General features: G+C 35.4%; 2 pseudogenes; both read right to left on the minus strand.

The window, feature by feature from the left end:
- The window catches only part of LOC109676946 (bifunctional heparan sulfate N-deacetylase/N-sulfotransferase 3-like), a 160,244-nt pseudogene that overhangs the window by 120,573 nt on the left and 24,437 nt on the right, over window positions 1–15,234 (minus strand).
- On the minus strand, window positions 9,517–9,640 carry LOC141411242 (small nucleolar RNA SNORA42/SNORA80 family; annotated as a pseudogene).

Genomic DNA, 15,234 nt, shown 5'->3' on the forward strand with positions numbered 1-15,234 from the left:
ATCTAACCATATTCAGCTTTGAGCATATTGTTAAACTTTCCAAGCCTCAGCCTTATCATTTGTAAAGTAAGAATAGTAATTATTACCTCAAAGCTCTCTTGTGAGGATCAGTGAGATAATGAATTTACGCCGAGTTATAGTATGTGTTCAACAATTATTAAATGCTGCTCTTCTTCTACTACTACAGCTATGTGGCTGTTACTATTTTAAGTGATGTGGGGCAGTACATGTTACCTATCTGAACTTTTTCCTTCATTTGTACAATGGGAAAAAAAGAAATATAAGCTCTAAGGGGAAGGGAAGATAGGAAGATTCAGATTGTGGCCCACTTTATTGTTTCTTTTCTTATGGTCAACTTTTTGTGTCTTGCTTAAGAAATCTTTGCATATCACAGATCATGAAAATATTTTTCTACTCTCTTAAAATTTATAAGTATGTGTTCCATCTGGAATATTTTTTGTGTCTGTATCAGATATCTTCTCCTTAACATAAAGATATCCAGTTAGCACCAAGCATTAGAAAGGCTGTCCTTTCCCATTGCACTGTGGTGTCATCACAAATTAGATGAACATATCCATGTGGACTCTTGCTGCATTCTCTTTCCTGTTTGTTGGATTTATTTGTGTCTACCACAATGTCTTCTTTGCTGTAATTTGCAATTAATAATATCATGTCTTCAATAATTACTCCCCCGATTTTGTTTATCTTCTTCAAGATTGGTTTGACTGTTCTTGGCCATTTGCATTTTCTTATTAATTTGAGAATCAGTTTACCTATATCTGGAAGATTACAGGCATGAGACGCTGCTCCTGGCTATACTTCTCATATTTAAATTGTTTTTATAAGCCAGGTTTTGGGAGTGTCTATGACAAAACATAGTGTGCTTATTACTGACCTATCCTTGCAAGAAACATAAGCATCCAGCATTAGTCTCATCTTATATCCTTTCCACCAAACTCTTCATTACCAGAATAATTTCACTCAGCTTTATTCTATTTTAAGTTGAAATAATGTACTCATTATAATGTTCCCAAAATAGTGTAAAATGATATAAAATGATTCTTTATTCTCTATATGCAATATGTCTAAAATGAAGTGATAATATTTAAAACTTTAATCACAGTAAACTAAATCAATCCTGTAATACCTCATTCAAACATTGTTTTGGGCCACCAAACCCTCTGACTTGTGGGCCAAGGAGGAAGTGAGCCGTTGTCTCACTAAACAGTCACCAGTTAGCAGTGTCCTCACACACCAGCCCAGGAACCCTGACACAGATGCTCACTTTCAAAAGTGATTTAACTATTGAAAAATGGTGATTTTATTTTTAAGTGTTCCAATATATAGTATATATTCAGGATGGTAGTGTATATTTACAATTTCATGTGCCAGTGATTATTTTAAAAATAACACAATTTTCTAAGTAAGATAATTAAGTTGATATACATAAGGATATTAATATTATGAGTGTCATTCTTATTTTTCCAGTAATTAAGTAAACTTACGTGCGTGCATATGTACATAGGTATAGGTAAATTAGAGCCATAAAATAAAAATTAGAGTATACCAATTAGGATTAAAAGTAGGTTTAAATTTTTCATTTCACAGTATATTATGACCTTTCGCCTATCATACTAATCTTCCAAACTAAATTTTCTAATGGATGCAGAATATCAGTTACTCAGATGGGTGTACTATAACTCACTTAACCATTTTATTTTATTGTTGTACATTTAAGTTGTTTACATTTATTGGCATATATTCCTACTGCTTTGTGTGTCAGTGTATATATAGTAATAAGGCAGCCATGTACATGGCACAAAATAATTTTGTTTATTCTTCAACAAACAAAACCACCTTCTGCAAGTCTGAAAATGCTTATCAAGGAATTAATAAGGAGCATAATGTCCAATAAAAATAGATGAGAATTGCATTTTGAGTGTAACTCAGCACAAAAACCTTCAAAATTATTTTTTTCAAATTTGAATCTAAGCTATTACCTTAGTTTTCAAGTCCTCAGACTGAAAAGCCGAGAATATTTGCAAGCATTAAAAAATCTAGTTAAAAGCAAAAATCTAATTTAAAGAAATCAAGCTCCATGAATTGAGCAAAATGGTAGCTTTTATATAACTTTGGATGTTATCCAACTTCCTTTATAGACTGAATACATCAAACAGAGTAAATTAGAGACAAAAAGTAAAATTAAACATAATTATAAAAATTTTATATGGCTATGTTAGTATTCATTACATGTGTGACATTCTTTGGGGGAATATCTGCTAATTTTTGTTTCTCATTTATGCTTTCTAGATTGCATTTTGACCTTTTTTATCATTTGTAAATGAACAAACTAGGTTAGTGAATCAAATTAAGGATGGAGAAGTTTTAGTGTTGGGTGTAGATTTTTAGCAACAGAAAAAACACTATATTTAAGCACAGAGTTTTTAGAGTTAAGATTTTCCAATCAATCATATACTACTAGTATATCCTAACTATATGTATCTATATCTGTCAGAGTAAATGAAAGCAATCAGGAAGTTAATTATAAACTCATTGTAATGGTTGGTTTTAATTGTCAACTTTATTGGATTTAGAAATACCTAGGATGTGGGTCAGGCATACCTCTGGGTGTGTCTGTGAGGACATTTCCAAAAAGGATTAACTGAGGTAGGAAAAAACCACCCTGAATGTGAATGGTAGTATCCCAGGGTCTGGGACTAAAGGAGGAAAATGGAGAAAGCCAGTCCAGTGCTAGCATTGCCTTTTCTCTGCTTCCTGGCCACGATGATGTGAGTTGCTCTGCTTTGCCAGGCTTTCCCCACCATGCTGGACTGAACCCTCTGAAACCTTCAGCCACAATAATTCTTAACTCCCTTCAATCGTTTGTCAGGTATTTCAGCAATGCAAAGTACTAGCACACCCCTATACCTTTCTACCTTTCTCTCTCTCTTACACACACATACACACACACACTTGTGTACATGCAGGCATCAAGAATACTCAATATTCAGTGTAACTGATATTATTCCCATTTCAGACATGGCAGACATGACTCAAATAATTTAAGTGACTTCTCCTTCGTTGCAAAGCTGGTTAAATAGTGAAGAACTGATTTACATAAGGATTTTGGATTTCAAAAGTCACTGCTTCTGTTGTCCATAAAAACAAGAATGCTAACACTGAGTGTTGTTACCACTGATATACAGTAATATAAGGTAATATAATCCTTTAGAAGGGCATAGGATTGTATTGTGAGTTTCATTTTCAATAACTGGTTATCACTTTTAGTTTCCAAAACCTAAAAGTACAGGAGGAATCGGTTGGTCATACAATACCTGGGTTTTAAGATTCTCAAGAGAACCAGGACCAGTAAGAGATTTTATTAGCAAATGTGGTTATGTAGGCATGCTAGAGAACCATGAAGGCTGGTGGTATAATTTGCCTCTAGTTTGAAGATCTGAGAATTGGGATCTGATGCTAAAAGCTTGAGAATAAGGAGTGCTGTGTCTAAGGATAGGAAAGGATGAATGTCTCAGCTCAAGCAGAGAATGAATTTGTTTTTCTAATTTTTTTGTCCTATTCAGGCCTTCAATGCATTGGGCAGTATCCCTCACACTGGGGAGGCCCATATAATTTATTCAGTTCACCATTTCAAAAGCTTGTTTCTTCCAGAAACACCCTCACAGTCATACCTAGAAGTCATGTTTACCATATGTGTGGCTATCCCTTAGCCCAGTCAAGTCCACACATAAAATTAACCATCACATCAACCAAATTAGAAATGTTTACCCCTCTAGATTAAAGAACACTCATTCAGTGAACCATTTGTATAGTTGGGGCACAGGATGCTGAAGAACTATGAAGTGCTCTAATGGTCCTACATTTGGTCTCTTTCTAATCACATAAGAACTGGGAAAACACTGTATATTAAAGACTTATTCCTAGGCAAGGAAAACATTGAAATACACTGAAAACAGTTAACTAGGCTTAATGTTAGAAGAGAGTATCACACACAGCCGGAGGAATGATACCTTTAGAGAAAAATGGAAAATCATAAGCAATAAGGCCAGGATCAACTACTATTCCCCTCTCCACACACAAATAACATCAGCATGGACATCAGTAAGAAATGCAGGGAAGATAATTACTGGGAAACGTAATAGTCACTTTCCGCAATAACGTTTAGACTCTTGTCAGGAAACCTATACACAGCACTGCTCTACCTAACTTACGACATTCCTAATGTTAAAACAATCCCTCAGCTCCAAACTATCCATATTCTTATGTAATGCCTACACACTGAAAGGGGAAATCTGCTTAAAATATAAGAACCAAATGTGAGAATATGCTGTCTATGTCTTCCATGGGCTTTCTCCTCAGAATTTGCTAATTGTAAGAGATGTTTTAGGGATTGTCTTTCCTATCAAGTTGCTACTGGCCAAGGCCACCATCTGCTGAAGGCCAAGTCCTTGAACATGACCTCACCAACATGGCACGATGAATGAGTAGCAGATTTAGAATAAGAGTGGCTTAGGATTCTGACTTTGCCATTTGACAGCTGTGTAAGCTTGGATGAGCTACTGGCTCTTTCCAGATCACGGTTCCCTTCTGAATAGCAGGTCTGGTGTGATGATCAACTGACAAAGCAGTTATCGCCCCCAAACCCTTCCTAACATGTAGAAACTGAGTTGTAGCTCTATGAGTGAAACCTTTTTCACTTTCTTCTACCAACCTTAAAAATTTTTATCCTGTCACAAAATTCCATTTCCTATTTCTTCCTATTTGTTACCCATGTGAAAAATAAGACAAAGGTCTAAAATTTTAAATTATATATTTCAGACTGATCCTTAGTACTTTTAGGATTGTTTAATCAGCACTACAGAGGAATGTTATCTATCAGCTATCTATATAACCTTCATGGGCTTTGTATTTCTTTCTACATGATAGTAGGGAATTCAAATTGCACCCAGTGTTCATTCATTTCTGTTTGAACTGTATCAGCAGAATAAGGACAAATGTTTGTGTGAAAGCTAAGGAGAAAAGATTTACATAGTACTCTCAAATTATTTTTATTGCATACTTTAAATGTTCCACAGTATAAATTATGCATAAACTTTAAATTACATAGTAAGGGATGATTCTCCTAAAACATTTGTTGAAGCAAAATTGGCAGATAATGATATGTGAGAAGGAAACAGAAAATTATTAAGTGCTAGTCTCACTAAGTGAGAATGGTTATGCATATTTTATTTAGATTATGGTTGATATGCTTACATAGTCCAAATACTAACATACTTTTAAAAGAAGAAGTAAGTGTAAAAAGTAGGTCACAATTCCTTACAATATAGTATCTTTGGGAAACCATTATCTATGTCTCGTTCATTTAGTTATACAGAAAAGGGATTTTGTATGTTATCATTTAAATAATTTTAGTATCTTAATACTTTAAAATACTTGCTTTTTGGCAGCAAAGCAAAAAAAGAAGTGAAGTGTAGGATTTCACAAGACAGGACAGAGGCACCTCAATCCACTTACTATTCTAGGGCAAATTTCTTTTAGTACTTGCACAGGTATTTTGGAAATCCCTTTAGCAGCATATTTATTCTGCTCAAGAAGATAAAATGCTAAATACCTGTGAGCACACACACATTGACAATGACCCCTAGATATCCCCTCCAAAAGAGTTGTGTGATATGTGAAAAGAAAAGTGAGTTTGGAGCCTCACTGTGAACTCCAAGAGGTCGCAATTGTCTATCCTGTTCACTGCTGCGTTCCCACCGTCCAGCCTGATGTCATGAGCAAACCAGGGTGAGTATTTGCTGAATAGGGACATGAAAGAATTTCTGATTGATTGATCATGTGATGAAATCATAAATATTGAAAATGATTACATTATTTATTTTGAATATTATTTTACTATTTCATTTTCATAAAATGCTTTGAGTCTTGATAAAATTTGAACATTTGAAATTAAAAAAATCACAAAACATTTAATTTCAAATTATTCTGTGAAGACATAACCTATTTCAGTGCCTCTCAAACTTCTATGTAAATAAAATACAAATCCCTGGATTCCAACCCAGGATATTGAGCATTGTTGCTGAAGCAAGACCAAAGCATCATGGGAGATATCAATATCAGTGACCTCATGCCATGCTCTAAGAATCAGAATTCTATTCCTTGAATTCAATAATTCAAGATAGTTTATAATTTACTTATAGTCTTGCCGTTTACTTTAGAGTAAATCTTTTATCATAATTCTTACTGTACAGCATGCATGAGATGATTTCATGAGCTGTATAAGAAGTTGGTACTGTGAATTCTCAAATTGGAAATCACATAGAAGAATGAATACATGAGGATCAATCAGACTTTATTTGGGCTCCTAGAAACTGTGTTTGCTCAAAAGTACTCTGTGATTTTTAATTTTATGTGTTAATTTGGATGAGGCATGGTGTCTGAGGGGGGTTTGTATAGAACAGTAGTAATATTAGAACTGATAAACTGAGTAATGCCTGTTGCCCTCTATAATGTGAGTGGGCCTTGTGCATCAGTTGAAGGACTGCACAGAGTAAAACACAGGTAAGAGGAATTCTTCCTCCCCTTCTACCTTGAGTTGGGACACCAGTATTTTTCTACCTTTGAATTCAAACTGAAACATAAATTCTTTTTTTTTCCTTTGATGGAACTGGGGCTTGAACTCAGGGCTTCACACTTGCAAAGTAGTCACTCCTACTGCTTGAGCTGCACCTCCAGTCCATTTTGCTCTGGTTATTTTGGAGACTGGTTCTCATTAACTATTTGCCTGGGCTGGCCTAGAAGCATGATCCTCCCAATGTCAGTTTCCCAATTAGTGAGGCTTACAGTTGTGAGACACAGGTGCCCAGCTCTGAAACGTACACCAAGCCTTCTGGCCTTTAGACTGAAACATACACTAGTAGGCCTGGTTCTCAGGCTTTCAAAGTTGGTTTTCCTGGGTGTATAACTTGTGATTGCATATCTTGAGCCTTCTCAGCTTCTATAATCGCATAAGCCAATTCCTTAAATCTATCTATCTATCTATACTATTGACTGTTCAATCAATCATAACTGTGATGGAGAATGTATTAATAGGGCTTTTCCAGTAAAACTGAACCAATAGGAAGTTATCTACTTCTATCTCTTTCCAAACCCTGTGTCTATCACTGCTGGAGTAGTTTGAGTTAGAAATTATACAGTATAGCATTCTAGCCTCTAAAGTTTCACTTTATATCTTTGTTCACTTTATTTTTTTCTCTGTTTATTTTTTAGTTTAATTTAGAAAATATGAATGTCCCTTGTAGATGGGTAGCAGCAATCTGCTAATCAGTTTATCACTTTGGGTTAAGTATGGTAACTTAGAGTCAACAGCTTCAACCTAGGGAAGATAAGGTGTGAGGAAGCAAGTACTTATAGAGTATAAAGGTACTTTAAGAATCACATGTTATAGGACTGTAAAATGATCTAGCCACTGTAGAAATACTGTGGTTCCTCAGAAAGTTAATCAGAATTACCACATGACTCAGCAGTTATCCTATGGAATATACCCAAAAGAATTGAAAAGAGGGTTCAGACATATACCTACAAACATGTTCATTGTAGCACAATTTATGATACTCAAAGGTGGAAATAATCAAAATGTCTACGTGATGGATAAACAGGTAGACAAATTGTGGTGTATGCATACAATAGATAGTATTCAACCATAAAAAGAAATGGTTACACGTTACACGTAACATGTTACAAATGGATGAATCTCAAAAACATTATGCTCAGTGAAAGAAACCACACATAAGAGGTCACATGTTATATGAATCATTTATATGAAATATACAGAATATGTAAATTCATAGAAACAGACAATAGACTGGTGTTTTCCTAGGCAGGGGAAAATTAGGTACAGATACTTAATGGATATGGGGTTCCTTATGGGGGGATGAGAATGTCTGGACTAGACAGAGGTGGTGGTTGTACACTGCATGCACGTGCCAAATGACACTGATTTCTTTTTAATGTAAATGAATTTCACCTCAATAAACAAAAAAAATATAGTGTACAAATGTGAGTATTGCTATCCTTGCTTTTTCCTGAGTTTTAAAGGCTATGCATGTGGTTTACTCACTTACTCTTTTAGGTCTTTGCTTAAACATAATCTCAGTAAGGCTTACCTTGACCACATTCTTTTCCTTTTATTTTTCATTTTTAAAGAAACATTTCCTCAACTTTATAAATTGGCAAATAAAATTATATATATTCACAGAGTACAAGGTCATGTTTTGAAAGATGTATATGCTGTGAAATAGATGAATCAAGCCAATTAACATATCTATCACTTCAGATATTGATTTTTTTTGTGAACATCTTCTTTTAAATAGATGCCCAGCCTATCACTCTTTATCTTTTTCCCTGCTTTATTTAATTCTTCTTAGTTTATTACTCTTACTGTTACTATTGACATACATGTACTCCTTGACTTATGATGGGGTTTTACGTGAAGACAAGTCATGTGATAACATCATTAGAGATTCAGTGAGGCAGCTTCAAGACAAAGATTGACAGCTATATTGAGAAGACTGGGATGGTCAGGGAAGGGTCCTACCTAGAGTCTCAGAGGAAGTAAGTCAGGGCTGAAATCGTGACTTTGGACTTCCATACTTCAGATCCACAAGACAATGAATTTCTGTTTATTATATGCCTCCCAGTTTGCAGCATTTTGTTATGGCAGCCTTAGAAAACTAACATAGTGTTCATGAGTCATCTTATCAAATTAGCATCCCTTAATCAATTTATCAAAAATAGATCTCCCACATCATGTCCTGTTACTTGAAATACTCTCAACACTACATTTTTTTCACATTAAAAAAAAGAACATTTATGTTAGCTTACAATTAGGAAAAAACCATCTACCACAAAGTCTATCTTGAGATAAAGTATTGAATTCCTCATCTAATTTATTAATATTATACTGAAAGTGAAAAAAGAATGGTTGCATGTGTATACTTTCCCACCATTTTTAAGTCAAAGCCATCAGTCAAATCATCATAAGTTAGAGATTATCTGTGTTCATACTGTTCATTTAGCACTCCTCATTAGCACAATTCAGTTGGCTTCCCATGGCACAATTCAATGGCTTCTGTCTGGATTTGCATTGCCTAGAGTAGTGTTCAGCACATAACATCTAGGGGTGAGGTGTTTAGGAGGTGAGTAAGCCATGAGAGCAGAGATCTCATGGATAGAATTAGGGTCCTTATAAAAGTTCCATTTTTGAGCAGAGAGATTGGCCCTCACTTGACACCAAATGTGTAGAGACCTTGATCTTGGACTTTCCAGGTTCTAAAACTGGGAGGAAAAAAAATTCTCTTATTTATAAGTTGCCCAGTGTGTGATATTTTGTTATAGTAGCACAAATGAACTAAGACAAATTTATTCTTTAAGAAAGATTTCATGCTCTCACTTGGAGTCACTTTATTTTTCATATAGTTTTTTTCTTTTCTTTCCCACTGTGCAACCCTCTTCAGTGCCAACAGACTACAGGCAGAGGCCAGGCAATGGTTTGGAACCATAGCTTGCTCTGGCATGGAACAATATGAGAGGGCCAGGATTTTTCATATAGTTTTAATACAGCTTTGTGATCTGGTTTGTAAGAATATATCAAGTTAACAAGTATTGATTAGGAGTCCGTAGAAACTGACTGAGAGGAGAGGTACTAAAGAACCTAATGGAAGAGTTAGGCAGAAAAAGTGTGAATTGCCACAAAATTAAATACATATGCAAATTAGAGTGGTGGCAACTGTCTCCCTCAACTCTACAGCCTCTGAAGTATCTCTGCATCATACTTTAATCATTGCTGTTCAATAAAAATGAACATGTTAAAGCTGATGAGGTAAGTTGTGCTACAGAATTAACAAATCAATTTATTAATAGTTCAACTTACATTTATTGAGTGTATTCTATATGTCATATCTTGTGTTTTGTTGCTGAAATAATCAGATTAGACACATTGCTCAGTGATGGGCTATTTTGAGAGAAAATGAGATAATATCTGGGAAAAGTCTTTCTACATTTTAAAGCACTAAGCAAATGTCTAGTCTTAAAATAAGTTTTCAGGAAAATGGTTCAAATTGCTAAAGTCAAATGCCAGTCTTGAATGAATTATAGACAACTGAAGTAATTCTTGGTACCAATTCATTCTTTTCACTTAGCTCCAGTCCACAGGCCTTCTTTTTGTTAGAGAAACACAGCAAGGTCATTCCTGCTTCTAGGCCTCTGTTCTTCCTATTCTTTCTCTCTGCCTTTAAATCCCTTCCTCATATTATCACATTTTAATCACATTTCTTTTATGAGAAAACTCAAATAGTATTATGTCAGGGAGGCTTTTCCTGAAAAATTTAAAATGCTCTTTTAAAACTTGGCACCAATATTTCTCTAGCCTCTGAGGCCCAGACTTCTGTAATTAATTAGTTAAGGTGGTACTGGAGTTTGAATTCAGGACCTTGTGCTTGCTAGGCAGGCACTCTACCACTTGAGTCATGCCCCCACCTTATGCTTCCCTATCTTCTCTGCCTTACATTATTTTCTCCACACTTGCTAACAAGTCTTATGCTGTACATTTACTTGCCCATTATTGCCTGCTCCCACTGAATGTAAGGGACAAGATAGCAGGGAGTTTGCCTGTTTCATTCACTGCACACTGTCCAGGGCATGTAGTAGACACAACTATTTGTTGAATAAATAGATGAATGCTTCTGACATGGAATTGAGAGCAGTTACGTCTGAAGCTAAAGTACAGTTCTGGGTCAAAAAAAGGAACTAAAATTGAGGAAAAATATTTCTTTAGATCAGTCCAGCTTCTCTGGACTGAACATTTAGAGTGATAGTGGAAAAAACAAAAAGGATGGTGACTCTAAAGATGAAAAGAGAAAAGGCCAGCTGATTTGAAAGCACCAGAAATAGACATGGTGTAACATCTGACAGAAACTCCAAGACAAGACAAGCTACCAGAATAACTTTCTGTGACTTTCTGACAAAATTCTAACTGAGACACTATTCCTGAAAGATGATTAATAGCATGGTTCCTGGAGGGAGAATCCTGGGCTCCCATCCCAGCTCAGAGGACACTAAGCAACTTTTCACTTTAGCAAATGTCTTTTCTGAGTCTCAGTTTCCTTGTTCTGAAAAAATGGTAACAATATCTATTTCTTTGGTTTTTAAGTTTTGAATAATGTAAAGTCTATGTAAAGTCTAGTAGCTGAAACATAGTTGTAACAGTAAAATTTTATTCCCTTATCTCAACTCTAAAAAAAGATTTGATGTTTTCACAGGTATTCATACAAGAAATGTGACATTTCATATACTTGATTACAAAAAAGGAGAGAAGCAATAAAGATATACAAATAGTCAATTATAATACAGATGCAAAAATACCAAATAATACTTTGGGCTTTCACACTAGCTCTGTATGTTTGTACTTCAGTACACCTGGTGGGGGTTGTGTATTACTACCGTGGAGAGGGGAAAGATCCCAGGAGTTTTTCCACAGAGATGGTCTTCTGTTTCCTTAGTAGGTGTTTGCAGGCAACGTTTGATGACCAGAACCTGACTAGAGAGTCCTCTGTTTAAGGTTTCACAAAGGATTCATCTTAAACATGATAACTGCAGAGCTGAATGTTAGAGATGGAAGATACCTTACAGATTGCCAAGCTCAGTATTTTTCTCACTGCTGCAGCAAACAGAGGATGAACATATTACTATCTATACATCATACTTGTGGGACCTTGCTCTATGGACTAACATGATTCCTGAAAAAAAAAGGATGTCTATAGGGTCTTATGATTTCTATGCACAATCTTAGCAGATCCTGTAAAAATCTACTTTGATGTATTTTGCCCTTCAGCAGTTAAGCTATAAAACCAAAAAAAAGCAAAACAAAGTGAAAAAACTCATTTTAATTAAATTTGCAAAATATAATTTTAATCACATATATTAATTAATTTAATCTTTTTAAAACTGGTCAAATCAGACCCTGTCATGAAAATGCTTCCACATCATAAAATCTCTTGCATTTGGCCTGGGATTGTGCTTTTGGAAATATCTTTCCTCAATTAAAGAAATATCTTTAAATACTTGGACTAGCTCATGAGACACTTGAAAATTACTTATGTCTGACCAATTTATCTAAGGAAAAGTAACTCCTATGATTCCAAATTTTTCATTTCAAGTGAAGAAAATTCTGAAAAGTTCCAGGTTCCAAATAGATGATGACATCAATAACCAGAAAATACTTAGAGAGTACTTTGAAAACTTATATTCAAGTAAACTGGGAAATGTAGACAAAATGGTAAATTCCTAGATGCATGCAATCAACCACAATTGAACCAAGAAGATATTAACCACCTAAATAGTCCTATTACATGCAATGAAATTGAAACAGTGATAGTCTCCTTACAAAGAAGAGCCCAGGACCTGATGGGTTCACAGCAAATTTTACCAAACTTTTAAAGAAGAACTAATACCAATACTCCTCAAACTTTTCCAGGAAATAGAAAGGGAAGAAACACTACAAACAGATTCTGTGAAGCCAGCATTACACTCATTCTGAAACCAAATAAAGATGTAACCAGAAAAGAGAATTGTAGACCAATATCTTTAATGAATACAGATGTAAAGATTCTCAAAATACTGGCAAACAGAATTCAAAAACACATCAAAAGATCATACACAATGACCAAGTTGCTTTCATTCCAGGGATGCAAGGATGGTTCAACATACATAAACCCATAAATGTAATATAGTACATAAACAGATGCAAGGACAAAAAACCCACATGATCCTCTCAATAGATGCAGAAAAATCCTCTGACAAATTTCAACAACCTTTCATGATAAAAGCTCTGAAGAAAGAAGGAATAGGAGGAACATTTGTCAACACAATAAAGGTTATATATGACAAAACTAGAGCCAGTGTCATACTAAATGGAGAACTGAAACCATTCCCCTTAAAGCCAGGAACGAGACAGTGCTGTCTGCTTTCTCCACTCCTATTCAATATAGTTTTGGAATTCCTAGCCAGAGCAATAAGACAAGAGCAAGAAATAAAATGGATTCATACAAATAGGGACGAAAGAAGTCAAACGATCCCTATTTGCAGATGACATGATCCTATACCTTACAGACCCCCAAAACTCCACCAAAAAATGATTAGAAATTATAAACTCTTTTGGCACAGTAGTAGGACACAAAATTAACATACAGAATTCAGTAGCTTTTCTATATAACAACAACACAGAGACTGAGAAAAAAATCAGGGAAACAATCCCATTTACAATAGCCTTAAAAACAATAAAGTACCTCAGAATAAGTTTAATTAAAAAAACCCAAAGACCTTTTTAATGAAAACTATAAACCACTGAAGAGAGAAATCGAAGAAGACTTCAGAAGATGGAAAGACCTTCCATGCTCATGGATTGGTAGAATTAACATTGTGAAAATGGCTATACAACCAAAAGCAATCTACATGTTCAATGCAATCCCTATCAAATCCCTATCAAAATTCCTATCAAATGTTCTTCACAGAAGTAGAAAAAGCAATCATGCAGTACATATGGGAACACAAAAGACCTCAAATAACCAAAGCAATTCTGAGCAAAAAGTCCAATACTGGAGGCATCACAATACCTGACCTCAAACTATACTGCAGAGTTATAACAATAAAAACAGCATGCTATGGTCACAAAAAAAATAGGAAGACAAATGGATTGGAATAGAAGATCCATACATTATCCCATGCATCTAGCCAGCTGATCTTTGACAAATGAGCCAAAAATACACGATGGAGAAAAGACAGCCTCTTCAATAAATGCAGGTGGGAAAACCAGATATCCACATGCAAACTACATCCCTCTGTCTTTCATCCTGTACCAAAATCAATTCAAAGTGTATCAAAGACCTTACACTTTGAAATCAAAGTCCTGAAACTTTGAATCACCAGACTCAAGAGACAGCCCACAGTATGGGAGAAAATCTTTGCCAGCTACTCATCCAACAAGGGTCTACTATCCAGAATCTACAGGGAACTCAAAAACTCAGCCCCAAAGAATCAACATCTCAATGAAGAAATAGGCACATGAATTAAACAGGGAATTCTCAAAGGAAGAGGTATAAATGTCCAGTAGATACATGAAGAAGTGTTCAGATTCCCTAGTTATAAAAGAGATGTAGATCAAAACAACACCCCAGTTAGAAAGGCCAGAATCAATGGTAATAACAACAACAAATGCTGGCAAGGATGTGACAAAACAGGAACCCTTATACACTGCTGGTGGGAATGCAAATTAGTATAACCATTATGGAAAACAGTATGGAGATTCCTCAAAAAACTAGAGATAGAACTGCCATATGATCTAGTGATACCACTTCTGGGTATCCACCCAAAAGAATTCAAAACAGGATACAGTAGAGACACCTGTACACCGATGTTCATCACAGCACTATTCACAATAGATAAACTCTGGAAACAACCCAGATGCCCTACAACTGATGAATGGATCATGAAATTGTGGTATGTATACACAATGGATTATTACTCAGCTACAAGGAATAATGACATGGAGTTTGACAGTAAATGGATGCAACTGGAGGACATCATGTTAAGTGAAGTCAGCCAGGATCAAAAACACAAAAGACACATATTTTTTCTCATTCGTGGATGACAGATTCAAAGATAAACATATACACAAAAACAAACATGATCATATACAAACTCAGTTGTAGAACATATTTGTAACAGTGTAACTACTATATAGAACTGGGGTAAGAGAGAAAGGAAAGGAGAATGGTAGAGCAACAGTAGTATTGTCTACCACAGATGTGAAGGTAGAGGATATATGGATGTGTACTGAAAGCTGTTGAAAAATGGGGGGTGGGAGTAAAGAGATAAGGGAGAGTAGTCTAAGAGATTGAACAGACCAAAGTAAAGCACATCCACAGAGGGCATACATTGAGACACTGCTCTGAACATCAATTCACATATTTATTATGAAAACTAGGACTATAAAATAGGCACAGTGTGTCCCCTCAGGAGATGGGGGGTAAATGGAGAGGAGGGAGGGTGAACTAAGGAGATTAAGGTGATGGTATAGGGTAGGTGGACTTCATATACCTATATGAAACAGAACTAGAAAACCTCTTGCAATTGCTTTAAGTGGGGTGGGGAAGGGGA

Source organism: Castor canadensis, chromosome 9 (genome assembly GCF_047511655.1).
Source record: "Castor canadensis chromosome 9, mCasCan1.hap1v2, whole genome shotgun sequence".
NCBI classification, from domain to species: domain Eukaryota; kingdom Metazoa; phylum Chordata; class Mammalia; order Rodentia; family Castoridae; genus Castor; species Castor canadensis.